The sequence below is a fragment of the Lissotriton helveticus genome, chromosome 3_2 (genome assembly GCF_964261635.1).
Source record: "Lissotriton helveticus chromosome 3_2, aLisHel1.1, whole genome shotgun sequence".
NCBI lineage: Eukaryota > Metazoa > Chordata > Amphibia > Caudata > Salamandridae > Lissotriton > Lissotriton helveticus.
In genome coordinates this window covers 493067832-493091017 of record NC_136062.1, presented here as the reverse complement: position 1 = coordinate 493091017, position 23186 = coordinate 493067832, and the positions used below count along the sequence as shown (strand labels likewise).

The following is a 23186-nucleotide window of genomic DNA, read 5'->3' as shown; positions in this document are numbered from 1 at the left end:
AAGATGGCCGCCACGCTCCCGCACATAAGGCGACGTCTGACGAGTCTGTAACAGAGAAGAAGGACTCCGTGTGCAGAGAGTGGCGTCGACAACAAGGATGGACCAAGCGTGACAGCCAGCGTGCTGTGAGGGACAGAGAAGAAGGACTGCCGTCGGACGGCCCTGTCACAGCGGCGGCCATCTTGGAGCTGTGCCCTCTTCAGGTGTCACTGTGTACCCTGGCACAGAGCGGGGGTCGGGTCTCCTGGGGGCGTGGGCAGTGCTATAGACGCCGCTCTTGTATGATGGTTCTCACAGGGGCCGCCGGCCTCTCTCTCAGAGTCTCCTCACGGGTCCCGCGGGTCCGCGGCTCCACCGCCGGGTTTTGACGGCTCTCTTGTGTAGCCGGTCGCCGTCGTTGTGCGCGGTGTCTTTGTTTGGGCGGTTCTGCAGCACGCGCTGGTTGTATAACCCTCGCGGGGGGAGGGGCGGCGAGGCTGGGGGGGGGGCCCGGGCAGGACTGCACTGAGGAGGGGGGGCCACAGGGACGGATCCACCGAGGGGAGCGAGGAGGACACGAGGACTGCAGGTAACATGGGGGGGCGCTGCACCCAGGGGGGGAGTGGGGAGGACCTGTAGGTAATACTGGGGGGGGGGCATGGAATACTGCACCCAGGGAGGGGGCAGGACCTGGGGGGGGGGAGGGTTCTGCACAGAGGGGGGAAGGGGGGCCAGGACTGCAGGTAACACTGGGGGGAGTGGAGAGGGGGGGCAGTTAGCACTGCACCCCCAGGGGAGGGGGGGCAGGACTGTCACCCAGAGGTAATACTGGGGGGGGGGGGGGAGGACTGCAGGTAATACTGGGAGGGGGGCAGGGAGCACTGCACCCAGGGGAGGGGGCTAAGACCTGCAGGTATTACTGGGGGGCCGGGGAGTACTACACTCTGGAAAAGGCGGGGCAGAGGCCAGGACCTGGCGGTAATACTGGGGGGGGGGGGAGTAGTGCACCAAGGGGGGGGGCAGGACTGCAGGTAATACTGGGAGGGGGGCATGGAGTACTGCACCCCCAGGGGAGGGGAGGGTATGGGGGGCCACGACCTGCAGTTATTACTGGGGGGCCAGGGAGTACTACACTCTGGAAAAGGCGGGGCAGAGGCCAGGACCTGGCGGTGACTCTCAGAAAGAGCTGCACTCATCGGAAGGAAGGGGACTTGTCCCAGGATCTGGATCTTGTATTCAGGGGAGACCTGCACTCAGAGGGAAACATTGGTTTGGAAGACCATCAAACAAATCTCATTGGTGGAAGACAAGGCAACCTTTTCAAACCGAGCTCACGCATGGATGACCCTCAACACATACAAAGCATCCGCTCCCCAAACATACTTCCATCCGGGGTACCCCAAGGCAACACAAATGAGCTTTATGAGGCATAGACTGGGAATTCTGCCTTGTGCTCAGCATATGGCTTCCACCATGGCAAAGGCCATCAGCACAAGTCACCTGTAGACTATGCAATGCTAAACAAGGCAACATACTACACCTAATCTGCCTATGCAAAGAAATGCTTCAAGCACGGTGGAATCTCCTAAAAAAAACATTTAATCTAAAAGGCATTTGCCCTAGGAGGCAAGCTGTGTTAGTCTGTCTAAATCCAGAAAATAGCCAGCTAAATTGCTGACTAGTAAAATTCTTAACGATAGCCGAACAAAAACTGCTTAAGAACACATAAGACATACAAGGATTTGCCTCCTCATTCCACCTATCTCCGGGAATATGTTCCAACAAAGACCATCCTCTTGGACTCATTACCAACCGCATTGGAACTATGCCTGCAGTACCTAAACACATTTTAAACTAAACCTCGAACATGACCTGGGTTGTGGCCGATCTGCTATGATGCTTAGCCACTGAGGGCCACCCCTAAGAACACTAGTCTGACTGCACAGAACCTCTTTGTATAAGGACCTTTTAATCGCAGGATCTTTTGCACAAACTTAGAACGCACTGATTATCGTTAAAAATGTTAATGGTTTTTAGAGCTGGTCTGAGACATTTACATTTTTAGATTTTTAGATTTCTGTAGCGTGGGGTTAGTGACAGACTGGAGACCTTTCTTAGGTAAACACGGTTTTATTTTCAACAAAGCTCTTCTACTGCGGGAAGTTAGTCTTTCTCTGGTGAATCTTGATTGGTCCGTGGTTGCAGCACAGGAATACGATGTAGGTGCGGGGATCCCTTGTCTGCTGTCGACGGTACTTCCTGCGTCCTCCCTCCGGTTCTCGACGTCGTCCAGCCCCAAAAGAGAACCAACAAAGGGAACGCCGTCAATGAACAGTCGGAGCAATATACACCCTTGGGGAGACCGGATTGCAGTGGACACCGCTGATTAGTGCTATACAAAATATTTATAGTGTTGGGGTGTGAGGGAAAAGGTGAAAGGAACACAGGGGGGAAAACAGGGGAAGGGAGTCGGGCAAGGGATAAAGGTAGCGAGACCAGGAAGGTATACAGGCAAGGGAAGGTTTGAGGAAGGGCTAGGGATTTATACACAGCGTATTTACACAGGAGGTCCTTCTCCCCACCCAGGCCGACAACTGTCGCCGTACCTGAGAAAGCCACACTCCTCCCTCGGGAGTGCGGCACGGCGCTTCACAGGAACGTTGGCCTCCTGGCTGAACTTCTTCGTCTTTTTCCTCGCTCCTCCGCTCTCCACGCACTTCGCCTCCTCTCACGACCGCCTCTCTTCGACCACCTCTCTTTCCGCCTTTCTCCTCCGGGGTGACGTTGCACACCGTATAGAGAACTTCCTGGTTTTTGTCCACTCCAGATCCATGGACGTCATATGGGGGTGTGGTCTCGCTATCCCCGTCAAACTCCCAATTAAAGGCGCCTTCTTCATTTTCGATGATGTTGCCGTCGTGGAGTAGTTGCTCGGTATCCCAGACTCTCTGAAGGGAAGGAGGGGAGGCAGAGTCAGCGGAGGCAGATTCATCGACCCACCAGTCAGTCTGGGTATGCTCCCTCCCCACCTCGCTACACTCCTCCCCCCTTGGATTCTCCCGCTCGGGGAGAACAGGTGCCCTGGACAGGTAGTCCGCGTTACCGTTCTCTGCCCCCTTCCTATGTCTCACTACGAAGGCAAAGGGCTGTAAGAACAAAAACCATTGTAAGATCGGAGGATTGTGGGATTTGTTTCTTTGCATCCATTGGAGGGGTGCGTAATCCGAGTATAGAACAAAGGACCGGCCTTCCAGATAATATCTTAGTTTGTCAATGGCCCATCTTATGGCCAAACATTCTTTTTCCACAGTAGGGTAGTTGCTCTCTCTGGGATGCAGTTTCCTACTTATGAAGAGGATTGGGTGTTCGGTCCCATCCTCCCCTTCTTGTGACAGAACAGCACCGATGCCCACATTGGAAGCGTCCGTAGCCAAAGTGAAGGATTTGTGAAAGTCAGTCGGTATCAGAACCGGACTGGAGGTTATGGCTTCCTTTAAACTTTCGAAGGCCAGCTTTGCCCCTTCCGGAGGGGGAGACACCAGAGCGTTCTTTACGTTCTTTTTCAGGAGATCAGTAAGCGGGGCTGCTGTCTCTGCAAAGTTTACAATGAATCGTCTATAATAATCGATGAGCCCCCAAAACGCTCTTAATTCCTTTTTGGTGGTGGGAAAGGTGGTATGTGTTATGGCCCTAACCTTTTCTTCTTGGGGGGCTATGACTCCCTCTCCCAGCATAAATCCGAGGTACTTAACTTTGGAAAAGGCAACGCAGGATTTTTTTGAGTTTACGTGTAATCCCGCGGTCTGAAGGGCGGTCAGGACTCTGGATATGTGGTCTAGGTGTTCTTTCCAAGTGGTGCTAAAGATAACGATATCGTCCAAGTACACGGAAGAGTATCGTGTGTGAGGAGCTAGAATATCGTTCATCATTCTTTGGAAGGTCGCCGGGGCCCCGTGGAGGCCGAAGGGCAGAACAGTAAATTCGAACAGACCGTCTTCTGTGGCGAAGGCCATTTTGCGTCTATCCTCTTCTCTCAAGGGGACCTGCCAGTACCCCTTAGTGAGGTCCAGCGTGGTGATATAGCGGGCTTCACCTATTCTCTCTATCAGCTCATCTACACGAGGTATTGGGAAGGCATCGTAGGACGATATGGCGTTTAAGGCCCTGAAGTCCATACAGAATCTAGTAGATCCATCTGGTTTGGGGACCATTACTATGGGCGACGACCAGTTACACCTGGATGGTCGTATCACCCCAAGCCAGAGCATATCCCGTACCTCCCTTTTTATGTCTTGTCTTCGGGCTGCCGGTATCCGGTATGCCCTCTGCTTTACTATAGTTCCTTCCTCAGTCTCGATACGATGTTCTGCCATCTGTGTTCTACCTGGTATGTCGGAAAAGAGACGTAATGTACCTAGCAGCTCTTTTCGTTCGGCCTCAGATAGTTCTGGGTTAATGGGTAGGTGTTCTAAAGTTGAACCCTCTTCTCGAGACGGCAGGCTAAAATGTGTGGCCTTGGGTAGAGGACCGATCCATTTCTTTAGAATGTTAATATGGAAACACTGCTGTCGCGCTGGGGATGTCTGTAGCCTGTATGTTGTTTTACCCAGTGTGTCTATGACCTGATATGGCCCCATCCATTCACTCTTAAATTTCTGGGCCGAAGAGGGGAGTAAAACCAGGGCCCAATCGTCCTTTTCCAGGGTTCTCCACCTTTGCCCTTGTTATAATGATATTTTTTTTTTTGCTGGGACCTCTCCAGGTTGGAGTAAGCTAGATCTCTTAACTTCCCTAGTTTTGGTCTCAGTTGTTGTGTGTATTCCAACAGGGTCTTTTTGTCGGTAACCTCTTCCCTTTCCCAGGCCTCTTTCGTTATCTCCAGAAGAGAACGGGGTTGGCTACCATAAAGAAGCTCAAAGGCAGAATACCCTAGGCTACTTTGTACCTGTGCCCGAAGGACGTACAGGGCCAAGGGCAACAATCTATCCCATTCCTTGTTCTCTAGGGTCAACATCTTTTTCAGGGTAGCTTTGAGCGACCTGTTGTATCGCTCGACAAGCCCGTCTGTCTGCGGGTGATAGGCCGAGGTGCGTATATGACGGAGGTCCAGCATGCTGCATACCTCTTTCATCATCTTTGAAACGAAGGGCGTACCTTGATCAGTCAGGATCTCCCGGGGGAATCCCACCCTAGAAAACAGCTCTATTAGTTTCTGGGCTACGTTTTTAGTGGTCGGGGAACTTATGGCGAAAGCTTCTGGGAACCTGGTGTTGTAGTCCACCACTACCAGAGCGTAAGTGTGTCCTCGTGCTGTACGTGCAAGAGGGCCTATTAGGTCCATCCCCACCCTTTCAAAGGGGTTCCCTATCACTGGTAGGGGCTGGAGGGGGACCGCAGGTGGTCTGTACATGTTCTTCTTTTGGCACACCTCACATTGTTTGCAGTACACCTCCACCTCCTTATAGATACCGGCCAAAAGAAGTGCTTAACAATGTTTTGGGTGGTCTTCTCAGCCCCTGAGTGTCCTGCCGTTAAGTGAGTATGGGCGTAAAAGAGTATTTGCTCTCTGAACGGTGCTGGCACTACCAGTTGTGGGGATTCGTTAGGTTTCCCTTCCCTGTATAAGAGGTCATTTGTAATCAGAAAACATGGGTATGTAACAGTGGGGGAGGTCTGTGCTACATGAGCCGATTCCCAGGCATTAAGGAGGGTTGGGTCATTAGCTTGAGCGAATTTAAAGCTTCGGTCTAAGACCTAGGGTTCGGGCGTTAGATAGGTGTTTTGTGGCTTCTTTTCTCTTTCCCTGATTTCTGTTTGGAACATGGAGAGGAAGTCCGGATTGTCTACCTCAATAATCAGATCCTCCGGGAGGGAGTCCACCACCCCTACCATAACAGAACAAGGGGCTCTTCCTAATGGGTGGAGGGTCAGGTGGGCCACTGGTTATGGCTTCACATCCCCGTGCACACACCGAATATGCACCAGAACCCTGGGGTTTGTTTGGGAGGGAAGCACTAGCTCCTTTTGTATGACTGACTGCCTACACTCTGAGTCCAACAGCGCTTTTATGTATTTCTGGTTCACCAATACCCGTACATAGAAGGAAGGCCCCATCTCCGCTGTGTACATCACTGCCTTGGGGATTTACCCGACCTCCATCGGTTCTTCCGTTCCCCTTTTCCTGGGGCACAGTCGAGTGATGTGTCCCCACTCCCCACACTCGAAGCATTGGGGTCCCCTTACAGGCGCCACATCCATCTGTACGGGCCTTGGCTTTAGATACTCAGGACCAGGCTTGCCCTTTTTCTCTGTTTTCGCAGAAGGGATTGACTTGGGTCCTTTATCTGTGTCCCATGGTAAGGAGCGGGGTTGCGCTCTTGCATAATTGGAGGCCATTTCTATGGCTTGTGTTACCGTGAGTCCTGAGTGCTGCCTCAACCACCGTTGTGTCCCATTAGGTAAGGCCTCCATGAACTGTTCGAGATATATACTCGACATGATATCCTCCTTGCTGCGGCTTTCAGGCTTCAGCCACTTATCAGCCGCCATCTTGAGTCGTAGAAACAGAGTCTTGGGATTCTCTCCTGTTAATCCCGTCTCCATTCTGAACCTTATTCATTTTTTTTTTTTTTTTTTTTTTTTTTAAAGACCTTTATTACTTAGATCCCTTTTGACATTCTTCGCCTACAACCCTTCGGGCCGGCTTTCAATCAAACAGTGCAGTGTAATAGAACAATGACACAGCCCCATGCCGTCAACCCGGGGGTACGGCGGCGTAGCGGAGTTCAAGTGTACGAGATCCAGAAGGATATTTGAGGAGAAAGAAGGTCAGATTTTACAAGGTTATACAAATAATAAGGTCCACTGTAAATGCGTTCTGTAACAAGAAAAGGAACTAACAAAAACAAACCCCCCAGTAACTCGGTCGTCCGATTACAGTACTACATGGTTCTAGGCAGTGCCGGTGTGCGTACAGAGACTATACGTTCTCGAATGCTTTGACTCAGTTAGCGTTGGCCAATGTTATATGTCCAAGGAGCCAGATTGCGTGGTTGGAGGAGGCTCGCATATATTCCCCCTGTAATCATTCCATCTGGACCATATTTCTACCCATTTGCGAGGACAACCTCTTGAGACATACACTGTCTTTTCCTGCAGCATGCACCAGTCCATGTCACATTGCCAGTCTCTCAGTTTCGGCGGGTTAGGGTCCCCCCACAACCTCGCGATGTTCCTTTTAGCCACCACCAACCCAAGTGTCACCCACAGTTTCCCTCTGTGCGTTAGGTCTGTGGGTTCCCAGATGTTAAGTAGACATTTCTTGGCCTTAGGTCTAATTTCTACCTCCCACACCTCCTGCATGCAGTGCACTACTCTCCCCCAATACCGTTGCACTTTTTGGCACTCCCATAGGGTATGAAAGAAGGTGCCCGCTACACCACATCCCCTGCGACAGAGTCCATCTCCCCCATTTCTCATCAATTGCAGCCTGGTACAGGAGATATAAATTCTATGTAAAATTGTAAGTTGAATCAGGCGCAGTCGGGCAGAAATGGCCACCTCACGGGGGGAGGCCAGAGCAGACCTCCATTCCTCCTCATCAATTTCCAACCCGTCAGCAATCCATTTTTCTTTCAAGGGTAGAAGCAGGTCAGGGGAGTTATTTATCAGCTTTTTTTACGTGAGGGATATGGCGTGTTCTGGAATGTTCCCGTCCAATAGCCTGTCTTCCAGAGGGGAGCTTTGAGGCAGTGTAGTGCCAGGTGGAATGTGTGTGTGAAGGGAGTGCCGCACCTGTATATATCTGAAGTATTCGGTGTGCGTCAGGTCGTATGTGGCCTGCATTTGAGCGAATGTGTGAACTCCTTTAGGGCCCCATATATCTTTTATTTGGGAGATGCCTATAAGGTCCCAGTTCCGGAACCCCTTAGTGCGACCCAGGTTGCCTAACTTTTCGGACGCCCAGAGTGGTGTAGCCATGGTGAGGACCCCCGACCACCCCAATTGTTTCTGTGCTGTGTGCCATACCTGCACCGAGTGTTGTGTAGGCCCAGTAAGACGATGCTTGCCCAATGTAGAGTAGAGAGCTATTTCATAGTTTCCCCCAGGAAGTTGCCATCTATCCATCCCATAGGCCGGATCGTCCCCATTCCCATAAGTCCCTTGATTAATCGCGGTGAGATGAGCTGCCCAGTAGTACTTGCGAATGTCGGGGAGGGCTATGCCACCATCGTACCACCCCAGTGTAAGTTTTGACAGAGCGATTCGCGGGGCTCCCGCCCAAAGGAGGGTACGCTGCGCTGCCTCGATTGCTGTAAAGTAGGCGTTAGGCACCACGTCCGGATAATTTTGAAGGGCGTAGAGAAACCTGGGCAGCGCCATCATTTTGAATAAGGCTGCTCGGCCTAACAATGATAATGGGAGGCCCTGCCAGGACTTGGCCTCTCGTTGGAGACGCCGCAGGGGAGGTTGGAGATTACGCTCGTAGGCCAGGGCCTTATCCTTGGTTATGAACACTCCCAGGTATTTGAAGCCGTCCTCAACGACTGTTATGGGACAAGTGTCAGGGAGCTTCGGGGGGTCTCCATTGAGGACGTATAGATACGATTTGCTCCAGTTGATGCTGAAGCCGGAATTACGACCGAAGCTCGCGAAGATGTCAAGGGCCGCAAGGATTGACCGTCGTGGCTTAGAGAGGTAGAGGAGAATATCGTCCGCATAAAGGGATATTTTGTCTACCCATCCCTCCGCCCATTCTATTCCACGAAGGTAGACGTCACGTCTGACCCAGGCCGCTAGCGGTTCAAGAGAGAGGGCGAAAAGGAGAGGAGAGAGCGGGCAGCCCTGTCTTGTCCCTCGCTCCAAATTAAAAACCTCCGACACTTTATTGTTCACTAGGACCTGCGCGAGGGGTTCTGTATAGAGAAGACGAACCCACTCCACAAAGCGGGGCCCAAAGCCCAGTTTACGCAGGACAGCGAACATATATGGCCACTCTAGGGTGTCAAACGCCATGGTGGTGTCCAGGGAGACCACAACCGCGTCTTCCTTCAATCTGTGGCGTTGTCCGATCACCCCGTGTAAGCGTCTGATATTTAGGGCCGTGTTTCGGTGTGGCATAAAGCCGGACTGGTCAGGATGTACCAGTGTAGTCAGTATCGGTTTAAGCCTATTAGCAAGTGTTTTTGCCAGTATTTTGGGCTCCGCGTTTAGGAGGGAAATCGGCCTATAGGAGGCACATGATTCAACAGGTTTCCCCTCTTTCGGAATAGCCACAATAGTGGCAATGCGCTGGTCTCGTGGCAGTATTCCTTCCTTTCTACTGGCGTCGAACATGGCTTTCAAGTGTTTGCTAATGGTTTCAGGGTTAATCTTATATAGTTCTATTGGGAGACCGTTAGGGCCCAACGCTTTCCCTGGTCGGAGTTTCTGTATTGCGCGTTGTATTTCGGCCACTGTGAGTGGGCTATCAATGTTTTCTCGGTCCTCATCCGACAGACACGGCATTCGGATATCAGCGAGGAGGGCCATAGAGTCCTCCTCCGGGCGGTCAGACACCCTAGTATAGACCTGTTTGTAGTGTCTAGCAAACTCCTTCACCACTTCCCGCGGCTCAGTGAGACTCGCCCCGGATTGATCATGTATTAGCGGCACAGTCTTCCTGGTCTGCTGCTTTTTATCAAGCCAGGCGATAAGCTTTCCGGCTTTGTCACCCTGATCATATAACCTGCCCATTTTATGTCTTGCTATCATCTGGGCCTCCTGGGAGACCAGTGCTCTATATTCCGCCAGCTTGAGTTGCCATTGGTGTCGGACCGTCCTTCCCCCACCTTCGCAAGCGCTTCCGCCTCAAGCTCTGCAAGCTCAGCCTCCGCTGTGGTGACTTGACTGCGCTGTTCTCTACGTCTGCCAGAAATGAGTGATAGCGCTTCCCCCCCTTACTACAGTTTTAAACGCCTCCCGTATCGTGACAGGGGAGTCTACTGAACCCTCATTATCTTCAAAATATTGAGTGATAGAGGCGTCCATTTTCCCCCGCGTGTCTTCATTCTGCAGGTGCCATGGGTTTATCGGCGCCACGCACCCCTCCCTCCTTGCTCCGAATGTGATGTGAGTTGTGACCGGCGAGTGGTCTGATATGCCTCGCGTCAGGAGCGTCGCCTCTCGCACTATGGTGTGATGCTGCAGGACGGTGAGAATGTAGTCGAGGCGTGAGAAGGTGTGGTGTGGCCCAGAGAAGAAGGTGAATTGGCTGGCCGTGGGGTGAAGGTGTCGCCAAACGTCAGTGAGTCCAAAGGCCTCAAGAAACTCGGCCAACCATTGCTGTCCCTGGGGTATGGTTCTGGAGGGTCGTCTATCCATCATGCCCGACACCACCGAGTTGAAGTCCCCTCCCAGGACCAACTGACCTTCGGGGAGAGAGAGTAGCAATTTGCCCAAGTCTGCAAAGGCAGGAGCCTGCAATCCCGGCGGGACATACGCCGAGAGTAAGTTCAGCACGTACCCCTCCGACCTGCCTGTGACCACCGTAAAGCGGCCCTGTGGATCTGATGTAGTGCCATCAATATGGAGGGGCAAGGAGCGGCGGATGAGGATTCCCACCCCTCTTGAGCCTGAGGTGAAGCCGGAGTGTGAGGCGAGCGTGTATCCCCACCTGTTGAGGGCTTGACATGTGTTCCCCAGCAAATGAGTTTCTTGCAGCAGTACTATGTCAGGTTGGTGTCGTTTAAGGAATTGCAAGACTATAGTACGCTTGAGTCTGTCCCCAAGTCCGTTCACATTCCAGCTCATTATTTTAAGGCTCTTTTCCCAATTCTTAGCCATACCCATTACTTTGAAAGTAGTCCCTACTCAGCACTCCTGAACCAGTTAAGTCTTCACGGACATAGATACTGTACGACCAATACATACCCAGTACTTCCCAACCCTCCCCGGATCCCCCCCCAGCAGCAAAACTCCCAACCCTCCCCGGATCCCCCCCAGCAGCAAAACTCTCCAACTCCGCCGTCCACCCTGGTACCCCCCCCCCAATAACTCTAACAGTGCAAACAGTAACATGCATATCAGACATTTGACTCCATGCTTTTCTCCCCGTATCGACCCCCAACATCCCGCCTGTTAGAAAGGCAAACCCGGGGGAGGCAGAAGGTGTCTGACTGACCACCCCTAGGTCTACCCCTCCTTCAGAGAAGGGACCGAGCGATGTCGAGAGGCCTCCGACGGGAGGGCCCTCTCCTAGAATCGTACAGCAGAGTAACCACACCACTCCAAATATACAACACACGTAGATAGAGTTTTCAATCTTTATCGGGCAATAAGTTTCGTTTCAATATATACAGCAGATCCAGAGATCTGGAAAGTCTTGTGGCAAGGGGCAAGGTAGCGGGACAGTCTTATAGATGGTCGGTTGCAATGGGACCCTACGCTCAGCTCTCGATCCTCGAGCTGGGGGGTTCCGGAAGGTTGGGCCGCGGCAGCGCCAGCAGGCTCCAAGATGGTTCAGCGAGTGTGGACCGCGGCAGCGCCAGCAGGCTCCAAGATGATTCAGCGAGTGTGGACCGCGGCAGCGCCAGCAGGTTCCCAGATGGTTCAGCGAGTGTGGACCGCGGCAGCGCCAGCAGGTTCCCAGATGGTTCAGCGAGTGTGGACCGCGGCAGCGCCAGCAGGTTCCGAGATGGTTCAGCGAGTGTGGACCGCGGTAGCGCCAGCAGGTTCCGAGATGGTTCAGCGAGTGTGGACCGCGGCAGCGCCAGCAGGTTCCGAGATGGTTCAGCGAGTGAGGACCGCGGCAGCGCCAGCAGGTTCCGAGATGGTTCAGCGAGTGTGGACCGCGGCAGTGCCAGCAGGTTCCAAGATGGTTACGGCAAAGATGGACCGCGGCAGCGCCAGCAGGCTCCAGGTAGAACAGCAAGGTGAGTTCGTCTCAGGGTCAGCCGCGACACCGTCAGCAGGGCTTCTCGACTCCGGGATACAACTGCCGTCCTACTCCGGGGCTGGCCCAGATATAGGTCTGGAGTCCTTTGATGTCCGGACCCTCTCGCCTGGGGGTCAGAGGGGCCGGGATGATGGTGTCCAGACACCCAGCAGGGGGGTGGAGCCGGAGCCCAGGGAGGCCGGAGGGTGATCGAAACCAGGCATCCGGGGATGGTTGGAGAGCCATCGAAACTCCCCTCTCCTTGTCTCTGGTGGAGTGGCCACTCTACCACCCGGAGGGTTCTTGGTGCCTCGATGGCGGGCTCGCTGGGGCCGTGGCCGCGGCTGTTCCGGGACCACGTGAATGAGGGTCCGGGGTGGGCACCGGACCGGTAATGCTGGGGCGGCCCGAGGGTGCCGTGTCAGTGGTTGTGGGCCGCTGGGTGGCGGATCTGGTGGTTTGGAGGGCGTGCAGAGGTGTGCCCGAGGCCGAACCGGGCTGGATGGAGGGCCGATGTTGTCCGGGGCCCGCCATGCGGGAGGGGTAGGACCACGCCACGAGGCCGGGTCCAACACGCGTCCCCCCCAGCTGAAGGCAGGGGAGAGTCACCCATCTTCTTGGGGATTCTCCTCGCCAAGGCGGAAGAATCTGGAGAGGCCGTCAGCGTTGGCGTGGTCGTTGCCAGGGCGATGTTCCACGGTGAAGTTCATCCCTTGGAGGGAGATGGACCAACGTAGCAACTTCGGGTTCTCGCCCCGCATCTGCATCAACCACCGCAGGGGCCGGTGGTCGGTCTGTACTCGGAAGTGGATGCCGAAGAGGTAGGGCCGGAGCTTCTTTAGGGCCCATACGACGGCGAATGCTTCCCTCTCGATGGTGCTCCATCGTTGTTCTCGGGCCAGCAGGCGCCGGCTGATGAAGGCCACAGGAAGGTCAACTCCGTCAGAGTTCATTTGGGACAGTACGGCCCCAATGCCGTGTTCCGAGGCGTCAGTTTGGACAATGAACTCTCGGCTGTAGTCGGGGGCCTGGAGCACCGGGGCGGAGCACATGGCAGTCTTTAGTGTCTCAAAGGCTACTTGGCACTCAGGGGTCCAGTGCACCTTCGGGGGTAGTCTCTTGGAGGTTAGTTCTGTGAGGGGCCCCACAATGCTCCCATAGTCCTTTATGAACCGTCAATAGTATCCAGTGAGCCCCAGGAAGGCTCGGACGGCGGTCTGGGTGACGGGGGGCTCTCAGGCCTGGATGGCGTCGATCTTGGGTTGAAGGGGAGCCACTTGGCCGCTCCCCACTTGGTGTCCCAGATAGGTCACGGACCCTTGACCGATCTGGCACTTGCTGGCTTTTATCGTTAGTCCGGCCCGTTGGAGGGCCGTCAGGACCTTCCAGAGGTGGGTCAGGTGCTCGTCCCAACAGAGGCTGTACACCGCAATATCGTCCAGATAGGCGGCACTGAACTCTTCCAGCCCTGCCAGCACCCGATTCACTAGTCTCTGGAAGGTGGCCGGAGCATTCTTCATGCCGAAGGGCATCACGTTGAAGTGGAAGTGGCCATCGGGGGTCGAGAAAGCGGATCGTTCTTGTGCCCCTGGCGTGAGGCCGATTTGCCAGTATCCGGCCGTGAGGTCGAAGGTGCTGAGGTACCTGGCGGCTCCCAGGCGATCGATCAGTTCATCCGCTCTGGGAATGGGATGGGCGTCGGTCCTGGTGACGGCATTCAGTCCCCCGTAGTCGACACAGAACCGCAGCTCCGGGGGTACCCCGGGGGCGGCGGCCTTGGGGACCAGGACGACGGGACTGGCCCAGGGACTGTCTGAAGGTTCGACTACCCCTAGGGCTAGCATCTTGGAAACTTCGGCTTGGATGCAGGCCCGGACTCGGTCAGGGACTTGGTAGGCTCGGTGCCGCACGGGCGGACTGTCCCCGGTGTCGACGTCGTGGACACACCACTGGGTGACTCCGGGGGTGAGGGAAAATAAGTTCGCAAATTGACCCAGCAGTTCCTGGCAGTCCTGGCGCTGTGTGGGTGTCAGCGCGGGAGAGAGGGAGACTCCCTCGACGGAGCCATCTTTCTCGGAGGTGCTCAGGAGGTCTGGTAGAGGCTCGGAGTCGTCCTCTGTTCCGTCATCGGTAGCCAACAACAGGCTCAGTTCGGTGCGGACAAAGTGGGGCTTGAGCCGGTTGGCATGTAGGACCCGGAGGGGGTTCCGGGGGGACTCCATGTCCACTAGGTAGGTGACGGGGCTCTTGCGCTCCACCACTTTGAAGGGCCTGTCCATCTGTCCTGGAGGGCGCCGGGGTCGACCGGGGACATGACCCAGACCTGCTGGCCCGGCTCGAATTCAATGGACGAGGCATTTTCATCATACCAGCGCTTCATCTCCTCTTGACTGGCCTTCAGGTTGGTTTCGGCCAGTTCCCGGAACTTCCGAGTCTGGTTGCGGAGAGTCAAGAGGTATCGGAAAACATCGGGCGGAGTATCGGAGGCGGCCAGCTCCCAGCCTTCCTTGACCAGGCTGAGGGGGCCTCGCACCGGGTGTCCATATAATAGTTCAAAGGGGCTGAACCCCAGGGACTTCTGGGGTACCACCCGGTAGGCGAACAGGAGGCATGGCAGCAGAACGTCCCATTTGCGCCGGAGGGGCTCTTCCAGGCCCTTGATCATTCCTTTCAGGGTCCTATTAAATCGCTCCACTAGTCCATTCCCTTGAGGGTGATACGGGGTGGTGAACTTATACGCGACCCCGCACTGTTACCACAGGGACCGCATATATTTCGATATAAAGTTTGTGCCCCGATCACTGACGACCTCTCGGGGGAAGCCGACTCGGGAGAAGATCCCCATTAGCGCCCGACCCACTACGGGGGCTGTGATAGTCCGGAGGGGGATAGCTTCTGGGTAGCGGGTGGCATGGTCCACCAGGACGAGGATGAAGCGGTGCCCCTGGGATGTTGGAGGATCCAGGGGCCCCACGATGTCGATCCCTACTCGCTCGAAGGGAGTGGTCACCACGGGAAACGGTTGGAGTGGAGCCTTGATTTTCCCCCCACTCTTTCCGCTGGCTTGGCAGGTCGGACAGGTTCGGCAGTGGTTGTACACATCGCGGCGCATCTTCGGCCAATAAAAGTGGGTCACCAGGTGGCTGTAGGTTTTGTCCTGCCCCAGGTGTCCGGCGAGGGGCACATCATGTGCCAGGTTTAAGAGAGAGTCTCTGAAGTGGAGGGGGACGACTAGCACTCGGCCGGCCCCCAGCTCGGCGATCTTTTGTTCACTGTACAGGAGGTCCTGGTCCCAATAGATCCAGTGGGACCCCGAGGAGTCTCCTGTGGCTTGCGTGGCGGCTTGTTGTCGGAGTCCCTCAAGGGAAGGACATGTGTTTTGTTTCCGACGGAACTGCTCGCGGGTGGGGCCCCCTTCTTGGCGCCACTGGGCTAGTTCGGAAAGGGGCCCGAGCTCGGGAAGTTCTTCATGGCTGGGGCCCTGCGGCCCCAGTTCGGGTTCGGCCGTGGCAGTGGCGGGTGGCGGGGGTGCCGGCCATTCAGGTTCTTCGGGCAGATTGTCTTCGGTTGGGACGGCGTCCCGGGTGGACATGGATCGGGTCGTTACGCAAACCCATTCAGGAAGGCCTAGCATCCCCAGATGCTCTCTTCGCTCGATCTGTGCCCAGGGGGAACTTTCCAGGTCGTTCCCTAGGAGGCAGTCCACCGGGGCATCGTCTCGGACGGTGACTTTCAGCAGGCCGGACACTCCTCCCCCACTCGAAGGGGATGCGGGCCATCTGGCACAGGCTCTCGGAATTGTCCGCTGACCGGACAGGGCACAGAACGTGGGGCAAGATTTGTTCTGGGGTCACCAGATGGCAGCGGACGGCGGTTATGCTGGCCCCCGTGTCACGGAGAGCCTCGGCCCGGCGTCCGTTGATGGTGACCCACTGGCGGTACTTCTGGGTGTTGACCGGAATCTGGTCTCGGGGGATCATGTCTTTGTCGCCCAGGGAGGCGAGGCACATGGTCGCGGACTCCCATTCTTCTGGTTCCATAGGGACCTCTTCTTCTTGATCCTTTTCTGCGCTCAGGGCAGCTGCAGTGATTTGTCGACCGGGGGGCCCGGTGGTGCCGGGCCGCTGGTTCATGGGGCAGAGAGGATCATTGGCATAGTGACCCAGCCGTTGGCATCTGTGGCACGTAACGTTGGGGCGTGGCCCCGGTCAGGCTGGATGGGCCCCCCTCGGGCTGGCGGCTGGTGTAGAGGAGGCGGCCGAAGACCCCGGCGGAAGGTCTCGACCTCGGCTGATGCCAGACCCGCCGCCTCGCGGCCGGTGGTTCCCGGGGACCCTCGTCCGTATTCTCCTGTGGTGTTCCGGTGGAAGCGGTTGCTCGCCCACCGATCTGCTTCGACCGCTAGCTTCCGCGGCTCGGTCAACTTGCTGTCGAGGAGGTGCTGTCGTAGTTCAATGAAGCAGTTGTTGGAGAGGTGCTCCCATAACATCAGGTCGACCAACTGCTGGTAGGTAGTGACCTGACTGCCTTTGACACACCCCTCGAAGGCTCTGCTAAAAAAGTTCACATATTCTACCCAAGTGGTACCGGGGATTTTTTTACAGTCTCGGAACCTCTGCCGGTACATTTCGGGGGTGAGTCCGTAGCGCGTGAGTAGGGCCGTTTTCATGTGTTCATAGGAGGTCATTTCGGTGTCAGGGAGTTCCAGCAGGGCGTCTCTCCCTTCGTTGACGAACTTTCCCCACAGGCCGGCGCCCCAATCCTTCAGGGGCACCCGATGGGCGGTCATGGCCACCTCGTAGGCTTTGAACCATTGTTGGATATCATCGTTGTTGTAGTATTCTTTGACTACATATTTCGGTAGGTGAACCTTGGTGTCCATGGGAGGGGCCGCGGTCTTGGCCCCGGCCGCGCTATCTTCGTTGATCTTGGCTTTGATTTCTAGTTCTCTCAGGCCTCGTTCGTGTTCATAGGCTAGTCGTTTTTCTTCGAGGTCACGTTGTCTCCGTTTCTCTTCTAGATCCCCCTCCAGCCGTAGTTGCTCGAGGGCTATCTTTTTCTCCGCTAGCTGGAGTTCTCCGTCTAGCCAGAGTCGTGCAAGTTCCACTTCGTGTAGCCGGTTGCGCTCTCGTTCTCGAGCGTCTTCATAGATGAGGTCCGCGTTTAGTGTTGCGGTTCTTTCCCCCGTCGGGGGTGCGCTGGTTTCCTGTTGCCCGTTCGGGCCATTCTCCTCTTGGGGTGGTCTGTCTCGGGTTTCCACCCAGGCTTGTAGGGCCGATTTGAAGTCCTCTTTTGTGCTCAGGCCAGTGGTAGCGATACCCATGTCTTTACAGAATTGTTTTAGTTCTTTGTGGCTGTATTCTTCTATCTTCTCTTTCTGGAATTCGGCAGGTAGGTTGGTTCCTTGGGTCGTCATGGTCTCTGTGTGCTTTTCCGTCGTAGCGGGTCGATCACTCTCTGTACGATTTTCCGTTGGCTCGGATCGCAGCGCCTGCCACCAATGTTAGAAAGGCGAACCCGGGGGAGGCAGAAGGTGTCTGACTGACCACCCCTAGGTCTACCCCTCCTTCAAAAAAGGGACCGAGTGATGTCGAGAGGCCTCCGACGGGAGGGCCCTCTCCTAGAATCGTACAGCAGAGTAACCACACCACTCCAAATATACAACACACGTAGATAGAGTTTTCAATCTTTATCGGGCAATAAGTATCGTTTCAATATATACAGCAGATCCAGAGATCTGGAAAGTCTCGTGGCAAGGGGCAAGGTAGCGGGACAGTCTTATAGATGGTCGGTTGCAATGGGACCCTACGCTCAGCTCTCAATCCTCGAGCTGGGGGGTTCCGGAAGGTTGGGCCGCGGCAGCGCCAGCAGGTTCCGAGATGGTTCAGCGAGTGTGGACCGCGGCAGCGCCAGCAGGTTCCGAGATGGTTCAGCGAGTGTGGACCGCGGCAGCGCCAGCAGGTTCCGAGATGGTTCAGCGAGTGTGAACCGCGGCAGCGCCAGCAGGTTCCGAGATGGTTCAGCGAGTGTGGACCGCGGCAGCGCCAGCAGGTTCCGAGATGGTTCAGCGAGTGTGGACCGCGGCAGCGCCAGCAGGTTCCGAGATGGTTCATAGAGTGTGGACCGCGGCAGTGCCAGCAGGTTCCAAGATGGTTACGGCAAAGATGGACCGCGGCAGCGCCAGCAGGCTCCAGGTAGAACAGTAAGGTGAGTTCGTCTCAGGGTCAGCCGCGTCAGCGTCAGCAGGGCTTCTCGACTCCGGGATACAACTGCCGTCCTACTCCGGGGCTGGCCCAGATATAGGTCTGGAGTCCTTTGATGTCCGGACACTCTCGCCTGGGGGTCAGAGGGGCCGGGATGATGGTGTCCAGACACCCAGCAGGGGGGTGGAGCCGGAGCCCAGGGAGGCCGGAGGGTGATCGAAACCAGGCATCCGGGGATGGTTGGAGAGCCATTGAAACTCCCCTCTCCTTGTCTCTGGTGGAGTGGCCACTCTACCACCCGGAGGGTTCTTGGTGCCTCGATGGCGGGCTCGCTGGGGCCGTGGCCGCGGCTGGTCCGGGACCACGTGTCTGTGACGTGATGGGCCCAAGATGGCGTCGGGCCTGGAATGAGGGTCCGGGGTGGGCACCGGACCGGTAATGCTGGGGCGGCCCGAGGGTGCCGTGTCAGTGGTTGTGGGCCGCCGGGTGGCGGATCTGGTGGTTTGGAGGCCGTGCAGAGGTGTGCCCGAGGCCGACCCGGGCTGGATGGAGGGCCGATGTTGTCCGGGGCCCGCCATGCGGGAGGGGTAGGACCACGCCACGAGGCCGGGTCCAACACCGCCCACCTCTGTGAAAACAAACCCCCCCCCTCCCTGCCCCCTGCTCCGTGGGTTTCAAACTACCCACCACCCCAATTAGCAGAGCGCCTGTCGCCCAACCCTACCCCGGTGGAACACCGAGGAACTTTTAACTCTGGATTAACGTGGCCAGCTCCGTCCCCGCCGCCCTCCCGCAGTGTCCCGGGTCAGTCAGCCCCTCAGGCAGGGGTGTATGAGTACTATAGGGGGGCCCATCCCTTAAAGCTTGGGCAGGCCCTGCGCTGTCCCCTCTGAGTGCCCAGGCACACAAACAATCACACTGTATACATTACAGTCCGGCTTCTTCCAAGTCCAGTGTGTGCCGCCTCATCGCGCTGTGTTATCTCCGGCTGAGTCCCAGCGGGGACTGTTTGACCTCGAACGCCAGGATCGTTGGCTCGGCTCACCATTCTCAGCTCTCCCAGTCGCCGATCCCGGGGAGGGGTGTCCTGTGTCTCTCCACTGTCCGCCATTTTGTAGAGGGTGGGCCACTGCCAACGTTGTGTCAATCCATTCCTGTACCGTCGCTGGCGAGGTGAAAAAGTGGGACTTGCCGCCATGTATAACCTTTAGTTTTGCAGGAAAGAACATCATGTATCTGACTCCATGGTCACGTAGTGCCGCCTTGACCCCTTGGAAGGAGCGCCTCTCCTGTTGCACTTGCAGCGTAAAGTCAGGGAAAAAACGAATTGTAGATCCCTCATACTGTAGGTCCCCATGTTGTCTGGCAGCCTGGAGGATCGCGTCTCGGTCTCGATAATTGAGTATTTTGGCAATAATCGTTCGCGGTGGGGCTCCAGGCTTGGGTTTGGGAATCGGGGCCCGGTGGGCCCGCTCAATAGTAAATATCTTGGAAAGCCTTTTGGGTTTAAGGTGACGGAGTATCAAGTCCTCGAGGAATAGTTCCGTACTGTCTCCTTCCAGTTCCTCCTCTACGCCCACCACGCGTATGTTGCTCCTCCGAGCCCTGCCTTCCTGGTCATCGAGCCGAAGCGCCATCTGTCGGTGCTGGTGGACAAGCTCGCTGACCCTGCGTTCGAGCTTCTTCTCCGACTCCTGAAGGGCCTTAATGTCCACTTCGTTGGTTTTCGAGCGGTCCGTGGTCTTTCCCAGGTCGGTGCGGAGCAGATTTACTTCAATGGTGATCTTATCTATTTTCGTTTCGAGGTTAGTACCAAGGGTCTGGATCGCCGCCATTATGGACGTCAGGGAGGGTTCCGCCTGCCCTGTTCCTTCCTTCGCTGCCCCCCGGTCTGCGTCTGCGTTTTGGGCACCGTATACTGATCAAGTTTGTTGGTCTGGGACACTACACCCACTTTAGGCCGCATGGTCGAACTGATGCCCTTGGGGTTGGGTGGTCTGTCCCCAACCGTCTTCCGGGCCGTCGCCAGGTCAGATCCACTCCCCGCCTCCAACTGACCGCAACCAAGACTGTAGGTACTGCCAAGGAGCTATAGCAGCGTGGGGCCTGCTGCCAGTGGTGTACTCCGAGACTCTCTGTGGCGATTTCAACTGGTCCGGTCTACAGTTGCTTACTACCGGTCCACCTTTAGGCCGATGTCCCGTGAGCCAGTCGCCTCCACGGCCGTGGGTATTTGCCCCTCTCTGAAGCGCGTCCTTGTGCAGCACTCAAGGCCAGCAGCACCCTGGCAGGCTGAGGGCAGTGCGGGCCGATCGCTTCCCCCGCACGCCCTATGGCAGTAGCGCTGTGAGTGGCAGCCCTCCTTACTTCTATGTTAGGCGCTGTGTCCCGAGTCCCGGTGTGTGGGTCCCCTGGGTCCAGAGGGTCTCGCTGGCCTCCTCGACAGACGATCCCAGTGCGTCGATGTTCCTGCGCCGCTTCAGAGGCCACGCCCCCCGTTTTCGCGCCTTTCGGCCGCGGACTGCTGCAGGCCGAAAGCCGGGACCTCGAGTAGAAGAGGCGGCGGCTGCCGTGTTCCAAGTGCGTGACGCCGGGTCGCCGCTGCGAGTCGCGGCCGCCTCACGGAGCCTTCGAGGGTCCGGAAAGCCTGGAAATCGCTCCGAGGTCTCACCCAGCCTGAGGGGGCCGGGGGCTGCCTTCAGAAAGCCTCCCGGCCAGGATTATGAGCGGATTTATGAAGGGACACTGGCGGTCCCGGCGGAGCTAGGGAATTAGGCGGCCATTACCCTCGGCGCTTGGCCAAGCCCCCCCTGAACCTTTTTCTGTATGCTTCTGCATCCAGCCCCAAATGATCCAAGATCACTTCCTTTATGTCTGCATAGGATGTGCCCCCAGTATGGTTGGCAACCTGGTACGCCGCTTGTGCTTCCCCAGTTAAGAGCGGAGCCAAAAAGAAAGGCCATTTCTCCTCTGGCCATCCGCAGGCGCGTGCTGCCCTTTCAAAGTTCGTGAGGAATGCGCCAGGGTCTTCCCCTGGTACGTATTTTTGTAGAGACACCCCGGCTGGATGGGGTGCCATACTTCTTCTCTCCAGGGGTGTAGGGGCGGAGGTGTTCTGGACAACTTTCTGTAGCCCTTCTATCTGGGTGCTGATTGTGTGTTTGAGCAAAGTCCTATCAGCGTCTGCCGTGGTTATCTGCTGGTTTACGGCCCATTCCAGCTTTTGTTGCCCCTCAATTAGGTGCTGAATGACCTGATCCATCTCGGTCGACTGGATAGAGGGGCCTAATCCCACTTCTGACACCACTTGTAGCGTGGGGTTAGTGACAGAGCAGGGACCTTTCTTAGGTAAACAAGGTTTTATTTTCAACAAAGCTCTTCTACTGCGGGAAGTTAGTCTTTCTCTGGCGAATCTTGATTTGTCTGTGGTTGCAGCACAGGAATACGATGTAGGTGCGGGGATCCCTTGTCTGCTGTCGACGGTACTTCCTGCGTCCTCCCTCCGGTTCTCGACGTCGTCCAGCCCCAAAAGAGAACCAACAAAGGGAACGCCGTCAATGAACAGTCGGAGCAATATACACCCTTGGGGAGACCGGATTGCAGTGGACACCGCTGAGTAGTGCTTTACAAAATATTTATAGTGTCGGGGTGTGAGGGAAAAGGTGAAAGGAACACGGGGAGGGAAAACAGGGGAAGGGAGTCGGGCAAGGGATAAAGGTAGCGAGACCGGGAAGGTATACAGGCAAGGGAAGGTTTGAGGAAGGGCTAGGGATTTATACACAGCGTATTTACACAGGAGGTCCTTCTCCCCACCCAGGCCGACAACTGTCGCCGTACCTGTGAAAGCCACACTCCTCCCTCGGGAGTGCGGCACGGTGCTTCACAGGAACGTTGGCCTCCTGGCTGAACTTCTTCGTCTTTTTCCTCGCTCCTCCGCTCTCCACGCACTTCGCCTCCTCTCACGACCGCCTCTCTTCGACCACCTCTCTTTCCGCCTTTCTCCTCCGGGGTGACGTTGCACACCGTATAGAGAACTTCCTGGTTTTTGTCCACTCCAGATCCATGGACGTCATATGGGGGTGTGGTCTCGCTATCCCCGTCAAACGCCCAATTAAAGGCGCCTTCTTAATTTTCGATGATGTTGCCGTCGTGGAGTAGTTGCTCGGTATCCCAGACTCTCTGAAGGGAAGGAGGGGAGGCAGAGTCAGCGGAGGCAGATTCAGCGACCCACCAGTCAGTCTGGGTATGCTCCCTCCCCACCTCGCTACAATTTTTTTATCTTGTAGTATTAGATTTGCTTTTACTGTATGCAATGGTTTTAACTAACTATGCAAATAAACCTGATTCTGATTCTGCACTCAGAGGAGGGAAGGGGGCAGGGCAAGGAGGTAATACTCAGGGGCCGGAGAGGACTGCATACAAGGAAGAGAGGGAGGACCAGAGGCCAGGACCTGGCGGTAATACTCATAGCAGAATGTGACGAGGGGCCCCAGAGCCTACATACCTCACAGATATTCATAGAACTTAGGGGAATGGGGCCCCTGAAGGGTTGAGGTCCCACCTGACGGGTTAGGTGCCCCCACTGCACCACAGGGAATGCATGATCCTGCGTTACGCCCCGTAAGGGGTGCGGCAAGTAGGGCATGGGAAAGAGCAATGCAGGGGGACAGGTAGGGAAACGGCAAACCGTGTTTCCGGCTACCATTGATAACTATGGATCGTTGTCTGGCCTTGCTGCCTAGGAGGGGTTTGTGCGAATCCCTGGAGATGGTGAGTTCCAGATCTTTGGAGCATTTCCAGTGAAGAAGCGTGACTGGGATCTCCCTTTCTTAAATCTAGGTGGCTCAAAAATCAGCATACTTGAGCTTCACAGGGAGCCTCTGCCTCCAGAACGGGTGAGTTTGCAGGCTTATTTAGGTGTCCAGAGATGAAGTGCTTTGTGATTACTGCAAGCCCCTTTGAATAGGCAGCCGACTCCAATCAGGAGCCACTGGAGAGTGATCAGTAATTGAATCGTTTTGCCCAAGTGTCTGGCTACGGAGAAGAACCTGGCAGCCTCATTGAGCATGGCCTTCATGGGTCTGAGAGGA

General features: G+C 55.9%; 1 protein-coding gene across 1 annotated transcript in view; it reads left to right on the top strand.

Moving 5' to 3' along the window:
- The first annotated feature begins 473 nt into the window (after positions 1-473).
- Positions 474-23186, top strand: part of DDB2 (damage specific DNA binding protein 2) — a 137268-nt gene continuing 114555 nt past the window's right edge. The window contains exon 1 of the mRNA XM_078684470.1: positions 474-568. The gene's annotated coding sequence lies outside the window, so the exon portion shown is untranslated. The remainder of the gene's footprint in view (positions 569-23186) is intronic.